Here is a 12,559-nt window from a genome sequence, read left to right as displayed (position 1 = left end):
TTAATTTACAAATAAATACAACTATAAACTAAAATTAATATACTTAAAACTATAAGGAATCATGTTATTATTTTTTTTGTGATTTTTTCTAAATAAATAAATGAAAATTGGTTAGAAAAAAAACATTACAATAATAAAAAGAAGAAGAGTTAGAAGTGGGATTCGAACCCGGGACCTCTCGATCGCACACTCTTATCCTTAAGTTCTTACTGACTGCACCATATCAATCATTCGAAAAATGACATAGACAATTATAAGGGGGACAAATTTTGGGGTATGACAGCTGCCCCTGTTTAATCTTCTTAAACCTGAAGAGTCAGATAGGCACGTCTGCCTATCGTGATCTAAAGGTAGAAGATGATTGGACACTGAAATGCCCTGAAATTTGCATGGGAAGAAATTCCGTAGGAGATGGGCTTACAGATGCCATCCGAGGTGAATACCATTTTTTAGAGTGTGGAGCAAACGCTTTTGAAATGGACCACTGTGTTTTGGTTATAGCACGGCCTAAAAAGGCAACCTGAATTTTATGCAATGTTATGATGCATGCGATGTATGATGCAGTGAGCTTCTCAAAATAAATGAGAGCGATGTATGTATATGCATTATTTATGAATGAAGTATGTTAGTTGAATGATGCATGACTATTAAGTATGTTAGTTGCAGTATGTTAGTAACTCTGAAAAGAAAGATAAAACCTCTGTTTGTTATTGATGATGTTTTGAAAGATATCATTGCCGAGGGACTAACATGATAAGAAACCCGATTGGGAAACCCTTTTGTAGATCCTCGTTGTAAAATCCTTTGTAAAACCCTGTTTGCCTGGAAAAGCTCCAAGAGAGGATGGAATACGTCTCAAAGAAGACTGCCTGGAAAGGCTCCTGCACCAATAGGGTTATTTGCGAGGGTTATCGCAAACTTCACCTGCACCATTTAGGATAATTTGCTATGCTTATAGAAACTTCACCTGCACCATTTAGGATAATTTGCTATGCTTATAGAAAACTCACCTGTACCATTTAGGATAATTTGCTATGCTTATAGCAAACTCACCTGCACCATTTAGGATAATTTGCTATGCTTATAGCAAACTCACCTGCACCATTTAGGATAATTTTCTATACTTATAGCAAACTCACCTACACCATTTAGGATAATTTGTTATGCTTATAGCAAACTCACCTGCACCATTTAAGATAATTTGCTATGCTTATAGCAAACTCACCTGCACCATTTAGGATAATTTGCTATGCTTATAGCAAACTCACATGCACCATTTAGGATAATTTGTTATGCTTATAGCAAACTCACCTGCACCATTTAGGATAATTTGCTATGCTTATAGCAAACTCACCTGCACCATTTAGGATAATTTGCTATGTTTATAGCAAACTCACCTGCACCATTAGGGTCATTTGCGAGGGCTATTGCAAACTCACCTGCACCATTAGGATTATTTGCCCTTGTTCGGCCAAATTTCACCTACACCATTAGGAGTCACTTACCCTTGTTCGGACAAGTTTACCTGCACCATAGGAATTACCTGCCATAGTTCTGACAAGCGTACCTGCATGAAAAATATTCACCTGTTTGGAGACTCACGACTCGAGGGTCAGAAAACACACCTATCACAACATGAGGGTTGGAAACTCACGACTCGAGGGTCGGAAGACTTTTGTAGTATGTGATTGCACTAGACGATATGCATATGCTAATGCGTATGTAAGTTGACACAATCCCGGGATTTTATCTCCTTAAACCCATTGAACTTGTTTACTCCATATTTGCACCTACACCACGACTATGCTTGTGCTGGCTTGGTAATGTGGATAATGCTTATGCATATGCGTAGTTTGTTTATGAGTGAAATGAACAACAAGGTTGCTATCATCAGTAAGATTACTGGCATCGGTAAGGTTACCGGAAAGCATCAATCAGGCGATTGGGAAGAATACCTCAGTAAGGTTACTGACATCGATAAGGTTACCGGAAGCATCAATCAAGTGATTGGAAATATCTCAGTAAGGTTACTGGCATCGGTAAGGTTACCGGAAGCATCAATCAGGAGATTGGGAATATCTCAGTAAGGTTATTGGCATCGGTAAGGTTATTGGGAAGCAGGTGGATAGTATAGCCTAGCACCAGAGTTGTTGATGTATGGGATAATGCTTATGCTCATGCATATGTTGATTGATGTAATGAGTGGAACGAAGTAATGTCTTCTATAAGACTACTTAAAAAGGTTTCCGGAATGGATACGAACATTTTTCTTAAAGAAGACTGTCTAAAAAGGTATGGTGTAATGCATCAACCAATGTATGTAATGCATGATTTGTATGTATTTGCATGATGCTCCAATGATAAGTTGTTGATAACCAAAGCGTATATAGCTTGCTAATGTTGTAGGTTGTTTTTGATAAGGTGTGATGCTAGCGTGACTTCCCAATCCCTGTTTTTTTTGAACTTTGAAGATCGTAGTTAGGAGAAAGATTTGTTCGATGTTGTAAAGTGTGAGAACGCCTTTTCCTTTTGCTGTGCGCCTTGCCCCAGTTTGACTCTTTGAATTACTACACGCCTTTGAATTCTCGAAGTCCTCCATGTGTTTCACCTTTTGCAATTCATACCTTTAACCTTTTCGAGGTTCACTACACCTTTAACCTTTGAAGGCTCTCCGCACCTTTAACCTCTCGAGGTTTTCCACACCTTTAACCTTTCGGGGTTCTCCACACCTTTAACCTTTGCATTATTCACCTTATGTAATTCTCCACACCTTCACCTTTTTTTGGAATTCTCCACACCTTTCGCGATTCTCCACGCCTTTTAACCTTTTGAGGTTCTCCGTGCCTTTAACCTTTTGCGGTTCTCCACACCTTATGGGTTTGATATCCCATGCCCCAATGTTTAGTGGAATAAGGTGCCTATGATCTCCACGCCAAGAAGGTAGTGCCTTGAGAAATAATCTTGTCATATGCTTCGACGTTTAGATTGAAGGGTATGCCCTTGATCTCCAGGATATGGAGGGTTATCCATAGTGTTCTATCCTTTTGAATTTGAATTCTACCCATGTTTGACATGCCCCTGACTGCTTCGAGATGTGACCCGAATTGATTGAACCTTAGGATGAATGCCCCTAGTTAATAGGATGTTTGATCGCATGCTCGGGTGATCTTTGAAATTTTGCCCCTGTTCAGGAGAACCCCCTAGATGTGGTTATCCCTATTCCAGAGTCTTTATTCGAAATGATCACCTTTGATTAACCCATTTCGAGATCTCCTCGATGCTAAGTGTATACTCGCAGATGACGTTGTACCATTTGAGAGGTAACTCCAATACAATGTGTATGCAAGTTTTGAAATCGAAGTCCGTTATGAATTAGGACGGGATGAATGCTTGAAGAAGCGTAGTGGTTAGAAATAGTTTTAACAAACTTTAGGAGTCAGTATAACAAATCCTGCTTGATATGCTTTCGTAGTTAACCTTGCCTCAATTAGGACTTTTGAATGTTGTAACTTGGCCTGGCTCATGGTTTTAAGAAACAATGGATATAAGGCTCAAAAAAATTATTTATCCCACCCCTTTCTCCTTGATGTTCTCCAGATCCTAAATATTTGCCTAATCCAATGAATAAGCTTTGTTTGCAAGAGAATCTTCAGTTTTGATGTTGAGCAGAAGCCCTAGTAGAGGTCCAAGCACCAATGAAAAATGTTGTAGGGATTCGAGCGTTGATTAGAAGCTTCGATGATTTAGCAGTCACAAAATTATCCTTTGTTTTTATCCCTTATTTTTGCATGAACCAGCTCCTTTGAGTTTGATCCATCGGGATGCCCTAAATTTTGCCTAAGTCCATCTTGACTTATCGGGCGTTTTTCTCCTTTTGAAATAATGATCCTTGGATATTGAATGTTGTGACTGCCATGTTGACATTGATTTGTAAGCTTCGACTTTGATACTTCCTCGATCTTGAATGATATATTGAGGAAGAAGATGTGCTTAAACCTTTGCTTGATCCTTTGCTTGAACCTTGCTTGGATTGACTGATTGTCTTGACAACCAAAATACACCATTGAATTAATTGAAATCTACCCTGCCCCTGGTTAAAATCAAGGTTTATTTGAAAAGTAGAAACAAGCTCCAACTCCTGGCTCGAGGGGGTGATGAGGGATTAACATCCTTATATCTCCATTGTTTAGGAATTGAAGCAATGCCTGTACATCCTCGGCTCGGTCTTATCTTGAAAGCATATGTTTAGCTGGACTTAGTTATTTGTATTTGTCATTCTCCCTTGAGTTTGTTAATAATCCTAAAAATAGAAGTGTGCGACTGGAAAGCCGTAGTAGTGAGCGAATGAATTGACTCCAAAAACCTGCATGGTCATCCCATTGGAATTGCTAATCCGAAGGTACAACTTTTATCCTGAGAAACACTTAGCGATCATAGGGGTTGAAATTATTAGCATGACAAAACCTATTGGTCCTAGGGACAATCTCCTTTGTAAATCCATTGACTTTGTTTTATTCCTTAGTTGATGAACTTGTAGAAGTGAAGGGTAACCTTGAGTTCTCCTTGGACATGTCAAACCTGTTGGGATTAAATCGCTAGCGGTGGGTTTTCGTCGTATCGGAACTTCATGAGTTTCCTTTTACTGAACCTCTTTTGCTTTTTCTAAGGATAGTATCACACCATTGCAACCTTCAAATTTTGTAGATTGATAGAGAGAACTCCTATGACCCTTTTGCCCCTTGGCGTGGAGTTAACACACGTCGCATTTCTCCATCGTATTTATGCATCTTTGTTCAGGATTTTGCCCCAGTTGGACTAATCCTTGCCTTCAAGTTATCGTAGAGCATCCTTGTGAGTTTGATATGTTCTAAGATGAACCCCTTTATGACTAGATACATCTTGAGTGTATCTATGAGGGAACTCTTTGTTGAACTATTCCTTGCTCGATGACAACCTTTATTGTATTTATAATCTTGTTATGACTAGGCATGGTCATGCGGCTGGCATGGCGAAAGGCATCCTTTTTTCCCTTAGTAAGACTAAGATCCTTCTCAATAATTTATCCTCCTTTCTCCATAGTCTATGATCCTTTGATTTTCTTCGGGAATTTTGGGAAACCGGCTAGCGCGGTAAGTGTGGATGCGGGTGAAGATAGAAATGCAAATGTAGATGCAAATGTATGACTGCATGAAAATGAGAATGCATGGGTATGCGGTACTCCTTGTATTGTAACTCCGTGTATGCAATGCAGACGTGTGACATGTAATCCTAGGGATAGCCTTAGAGGCAACATTAGACCCTCGTGGAATCTTTGTAGGATAAATGTTATGACACACTGAGGGAAATCCCTTAGATTCGAGAGTATGCAGAAGGTAGCGGCTGGTGACCGTTCAAGACAGTCACCAAATCTCATGGCCATCGAGAGGCCAATCGACGTGTACCAATGAAGTTGTCCTTGGTGGAAAGGTTCTCTATGCGGAACACAACCTATCTAATGATGATATCAAATGAAGTGAAATCCCTACAGGCTAGGGATGAAAGACATGGATGGGAATCCAAACCCTACAAGTTAGAGGGTGCGCAGAAACAAACATGGAGTGACCGTTCAGGACAGTCACTAGATCTCATAGCCATTGAGAGGCCAATCGAACGCATGCTAATGAAGTTGTCCTTCGGGAAAGGACGCATCGTTGTGAAAACATATGGACGTAAAAGAAAATCCCTATAGGCTAGGGAGTACGTAGGAGTAAGCACGGGGTGACCGTTCAAGACAATCACTAGATCTCATAGCCATCGAGAGGCCAATCAAACGCATGCTAATGAAGTTGTCCTTCGTATGAGGGATGTGATTTTTTTTAGAAATAGAATCCCTACAGGCTAGGGGATACGTAGTTGTAAGCACCGGGTGACCATTCAAGATAGTCACCGAAGTGCATGGCCATCGAGAGGCCAATCGACGTGCGTAAACGAAGATATCCCTCGTGGGAAGGACACGTAGTTGTAAAATACAAAGATATAAAAGGTAACTCCCCACAGGTTAGGGAGTGCATAAATACGGGCGCGGAGTGACCGTTCATGACAGTCACTATGTCTCATGGCCATTGGGAGGCCAATCAACGTGCATAAATGGAGGTGTCCTTCGTGGGAAGGACATGGTTTTGGGAATAGGGTCCCTGCAGGCCAGGGAACGCGTAGGAGTACCTGCAAAAATTAAAATGCAAGATTCGCAGTATATAAATTGCACATATATAATAAGCACGTAAGCACATAAGCCCTAGGTTCATAGGTTCGACGTAACGGCTTAGGGTGCCTACCCTTCCCATTGGTATGTTCTAGAAGGTCTCATGGGATCGTTCGTAGCCGCCGAGACTTTTTGTCTCTTTGGATTTTAGAACAACTCATTTATCCATGAGGTTCGAGTTTTAGGGGTAGGTTCCCAGAGAGATCAGCCAAATACTAAGTCCAGCCCTCAACAAGGTCGAGCCTCGTATCAGACCTTTCCGGATATTCAACCCACTCTGGGTGGAATTATAATAAGACTCGTAGGCGATGTAATTCCCCTCTGGTCATTATTATAATTCCCACGCTTAGGTTTAACAACATTTTATATATCCCCCAAATTAACAGTAAAACAAGTAATCATTTAAATAAACATTTATTTAAATTACTATAAATATTTACTGTAAATAAAAACCATAAATAAATAAATAAATTAAATTAAATTTAAATATTTATAAGAACCTGATCCCCAAATCCTGCCATTTGTAGCTCCAAAATTGCAGTACAGCAACAAATATTAAAGTAAACGAATACTCATTTAAATTATTGTAATTACTGTAAATGGAAGTTTTAAATAAATAAATATTTAAATAAAATAAAAAACCTAAATCCTATTCCAAAACCCTAAAAAATTTCGCCCAAAACCTAAAAAAGTTTGCCAAAAACCTAAACCCTGTCAAAACCTATAGGAGCCTAATAATTCACCATTAAGTGTATCCCCAGCAGAGTCGCCAGCTGTAGCAACCTGCCCTAAAAATTAAGCTTTTAGAGTCTCCACCTATCCTGAAGGGCGAATAGGAAACCCTACGCAGTTTAGAGACCGGGGTAAGTTATTATAATCAGGTCGATGGAAGGTGTTAGGCACCCTCAACCCTTTCCTATGGCTTTGAATCTAAGGTAATAGTTTTATGGCTAAAATTATCAAGGTTAATAGCTAAGGAATTGAATAGGGGGAAAATTGAGATTTTAGGGAGGGGGACTCGCCTTGGTTATCCAAGTGCCTACGTATCTCCTTAGGGAGAATCAGAGTCAACGTAGTTCGGGCACAGGGTTGTACGCCTTAGAATTTGAATTGAATGTATTTGAAGTTGTATTGAGGCTTTTTGAATGGCCTGTCATAGTTTGTAATTTGAAAGACATTTTGAGTTGCCTTGTCGAAAAGGATGAAGATCCGTGGTTTGGTTTAAAGTGATGAAATTGTTTTAGATTTAGGGCGTACAACCCTGATTTGATATGGCACCGTTAGATGCGATGACCAATAGATTTGGTTAGTATAGCTAACGGATTGAGAGGCATTGCTGGTTACTCAGATCGATAGATTGATCGTCGCGGGCAGCAAATTAAAATGTATTATAATTGATGTATTTTTATCTCTCGTCTAATGCGACTAATAGATTTAGTCGGGTCGAGGAGAGAATTGATTAAGAAATAGTTAAGTTCTTTGCCAAATGGGCAATGGGATCGGGCAAACCCTAATAACTACGCCTTTATATGGTTTTTTGTTATGATTATTAAAGATTGATTAAAATTAATTAAATAAATTACTCGACATAATTGAATAATCGGGAAATAATCCTAATGTTAATTATTGGTCTAATCCTATTATTTTGTTCCTAAGCAAATTAACTAAACCTAAATATAATTAATTAAACCTAAATATGAACAATACAAAATAAGAGAAATATATAATAAAACCTGGTAATAATCCAGTGTGACGTTGCTCTTGGAGTCCATGATAGGCCCCCAGCCTCATGGGCGTTGGATCTTGTTATGGTGGCAATCCGATGGCTGGGAAGTGAGGTTTGCAATGTAAACACGATGGCTGGGCGTACAGGATCTAGAAACAAGAATGCATAGAAAAATAATTACAGAATCCTGGGGTCGAACCCAGGACCTTAAAGTCACACATCCTTTATTCTTTGTCATTCATGCTATGTTTATTTGCTGTTAATAAACCCAAAACCATTCAATAAATAATAATTGACAAAATAGTTAAAACTAGAAATCTGCGCGCGGGCCCCATGGCACTTATATTGGCCAATCGTGGAAGGGGAGGGGAACCGCATCCTCATCTTCTTCTTTCACGCTCTCTTAAAATCATTAACCCCTTTTTCGTAAAACAAACTCCAACCTTCATCTTTCACGTTTTTTCAATCCACCCAAAACTCATCTCTTTCAATCACCAACACAAAAGCTGCGACAACATGAGGTTAAACAGCAAAACAATGGTGGAAACGAAAAGGAAAAGAACTCGCGGTTGGAGCGTCGGCGCTGCGGGGAGGAGGCTGCCAGAGAGACCCTCGAAGGGGAGTACCAATTGAAGATCGGCGGCGGCAAGCCGCGGCTGAGTCGGTTGAGAAACTAGGCGGCGTGGCTGAGTGCTTGCGGTAGACGGTTTGTTCCGTGGTGGATGTACGGCGTTGGAGTTTGTGTATGGCGGAGCAGCGGATCGCTTCGTTTACGTCTTCTGTTTCAATTGTGTTAATGTTATCAGAATTTGTATACATCTTCTTTTCAAAAAATTGTTCTAACAAGCTTTATGAGTATGATATGGAATTTGTTTTGATGGTATGACAAGTTAGTGTCATTGTTGGCCGAATTATTTGCAGGTTGGTTGGTGAATTATAAAGTATACTACACGAGTAAGTGAGATGGAGAGTACAGTTTTTTGTGAATGATTGGTTTGTGAGAAGGTTTAGAAGAAACTCGGTTTGAAAAAGGTGGATGATGGTGATTTGAGGAGAACGGTTTACATGGTTAATGGGTTGTGTTGACTGTAAGCAGAATTGTTACAAAGTGTGGAGAGTTTTTTGTGTAATGAAATTGTGTTAAGAGGAAAGTTGTACGTGTGATAGTTTGGTAATTATGAATGGAATTGGGTATGTACGGACAAGAGTGTGGAATCAGGGTTAGTGGTGAATGGAGTTGGCCTCCCCTAATATGCACTAAAAATGTTTTATTTATATTAAGCAAAATTAGGTTTTCTATACCTAATGGGCCAATTTCCCAATCAACTAAATAATTATAAAAAGAAATCCTAAATTAACACTAATAATTCTAACAATATATAGTTTAACTCTTATTTAATTTACAAATAAATACAACTATAAACTAAAATTAATATACTTAAAACTATAATGAATCATATTATTATTTTTTTTGTGATTTTTTTAAATAAATAAATGAAAATTGGTTAGAAAAAAAACATTACAAAAATTAAAAGAAGAAAAGTTAGAAGTGGGACTCGAACCTGGGACCTCTCGATCGCACACTCTTATCCTTAAGTTCTTACCGACTGCACCATATCAATCATTCGAAAAATGACATAGACAATTATAAGGGGGGCAAATTTTGGGGTATGACAAGTCTCACTACTCTGGTTGACTCTTTAATGGCCGCACAGAATCAGCAGCCACCACCCAACAGTCAAGCAACAATGATATCCGAGGTCACTACCCCAGTATCTACAGTTGCATTCAGCATTCCATCTTTCTCCATGCCAGAAGGTCGGGGCACGCCTTTCAGCTTTGGTGCAGGTTTCCGCCATAATTTCTCTGGGGTTCAAACAGCTACAACTGAAGCGCCTGCTACACAGGGTTCATTGTTCACTCCACATCCAGGGGTAACTTTTTCCCAAATCACTATGGCACTTTCTCAACCCACTATGACAGTTCCGACACCTACGGTTCACACAGTTCCTTATGAAGGCAATGAGATTTATCATGATCAAGGTGATAGCACAAATCGGCGTAACCTTGTGGAATATCTCGAAGAACGGTTCAACAAGATTCAACTAGAGGTCAAAGCTATTCGTGGGAAAGATTTGTTTGGAAAGAACGCCCGGGAACTCTGCTTAGTTCCCAGTGTACAAATACCAGCCAAATTCAAGGTCCCTGACTTTGAGAAGTACAAAGGTAGTTCTTGTCCACAAAGCCATCTCGTGATGTATGTCAGAAAGATGTCTACTTATGCAGATAATCATTAGTTGCTCATTCATTACTTTCAAGACAGTTTGACTGGTGCCGCACTGAAGTGGTACACAGGTTTGGATAGCACCAACATTCGGACTTTTAATGACCTAGGCGAGGCCTTTGTCCGACAATACAAGTACAACTCGGATATGGCTCCAGACAGAGATCAGCTCCGATCCATGGCTCAGAAATATCATGAATCTTTCAAAGAATATGCCCAACGATGGAGAGAAACTGCTGCTCAGATTAATCCACCATTAAAAGAGAAAGACATGACAAAAATCTTCTTGAATACTCTTGGCCCGTTTTATTATGAACGCATGATTGCTAGCGTCCCAAGTGATTTCATCGAAATGGTAAACATGGGGATGCGTCTAGAAGAAGGAGTCCGAACCGGACGTCTAACTAAAGAAGGTGGATCTTCAAGTGGAACTAAAAAGTTTGGAAGTGGTTTCCAAAAGAAGAAAGAACAAAGTGTTGACATGGTATCCTAAGGAATGTCAAGAGGGAACGTCAATCATCAACAACAGATTGCTGCTATTGCGCCAGTCGTTAATACCACACCGAGTCCGGGATTTGCCCAGCAGTTTCAACAACGACAGCCTCGACAACAGGCTCAACAGTTTAACAACAATCAGAATCGTGTGCAAAGAGCTCCACAGTTTGATCCAATTCCAATGACTTATACAGAATTGTACCCTACCTTGATTGAAAGAGGTCTTGTTCAAACCAAAGCACCACCACCAGTACCTGAAAAACTCCCATGGTGGTACAAGGCCGAGGTCTCATGCCCTTATCATCAAGGAGCACCTGGCCATGATCTTGAGCACTGCATAGCCTTGAAATATGAAGTTCAGAGGTTGGTTAGATCTAATATCCTCTCTTTCAGAAATTTGAGTCCAAATGTGCAAGCAAATCCGCTGCCCAATCATGGAGGACAGGTTGTAAACATGGTATATGGATGTCATGGTCCATACCGAGTCTATAATATCAATTTTTCAAGAGCAGATTTGATACAAATGCACGCCACTCTCTGTCAAGGGCAAAATTTTTGCCAGCATCACTACGGTTCCTGTAGCATATGCTGTGTAGATCCTCACGGATGTTCGATTGTGAGAAGAGATCTTCAAGTTTTGCTAGATAATGGTACTATTCAGATCTACATAAATAGGAATGAAGATGAAGTTAACATGATAGGATGTTATCCGCATGAGCTTTTAGTCTCAGATATCAACTCGGAAATGCCTAAAGTTAACGTCATCGTTCCTCATTTCAACATGCCCGAGCGCATAGAAGTTACCTACAACAAGCCAAAGGTTCCTATTTCTCCTCTGATCATTTGTCTACCTGGACCTGTTCCCTATGACTCTGACAAGGCAGTTCCATACAACTACAATGCAACAATGATAAAGAATGGACAAGAAGTGGACGTGTGTATACTCCACTACCTCCAAAGCAGCTTGTTGCTCCTACAACCGGACAAAATCATGTCAATATTCCAGTGGGGAATCCTGTGGAAACTCCTATCAGTAATACAAGCACTGATGTTTGTCAATCCAATGGAGGCATTGTCAATCCTGACTTTGACGAAATCTTGAAGCTTATCAAAAGAAGTGAATACAAGATTGTGGATCAGCTTATGCAGACTCCTTCAAAGATCTCAATACTTTCATTGCTTTTAAACTCTAAAGCCCACAGGGAAGCCCTGATGAGAGTCTTGGATCAAGCTTTTGTAGATCATGATGTGACTGTTGATCACTTTGATAGGATAATAGCCAACATAACAGCTTGCAACAATTTAAGCTTCTGTGATGAAGAACTCCCCGAGGAGGGCAGAAATCACAATCTTGCTTTACATATTTCTATGAACTGTCAGTCAGACTCTTTGTCCAACGTGTTGGTAGACACCGGATCTTCCTTGAATGTGATGCCAAAGACGACTCTTGCTCGTTTATCTTACCAAGGAATGCCTATGAAGTTTAGCGGTGTAGTTGTCAAAGCATTTGATGGATCGCGAAAATCTGTTATCGGCGAAGTCAACCTTCCCATGACCATTGGTCCACATATCTTTCAAATCACCTTCCAGGTCATGGACATTCAAGCTGCTTATAGTTGTCTGTTAGGACGACCATGGATCCATGAAGCAGGGGCAGTAACTTCTACGCTCCATCAAAAGTTAAAATTTGTAACAAATGGAAAATTAGTAACAATAAGTGGAGAACAAGCCTTGATGGTGAGCCATTTATCCAATTTCTCTTTCATTGGTGCTGATAATATGGAAGGAACGCAGTTCCAAGGTCTCTCTTTAG

The sequence above is a fragment of the Vicia villosa genome, linkage group LG6, assembly GCF_029867415.1.
Source record: "Vicia villosa cultivar HV-30 ecotype Madison, WI linkage group LG6, Vvil1.0, whole genome shotgun sequence".
Lineage (NCBI taxonomy): Eukaryota > Viridiplantae > Streptophyta > Magnoliopsida > Fabales > Fabaceae > Vicia > Vicia villosa.
This window is presented reverse-complemented; position numbering follows the sequence as displayed.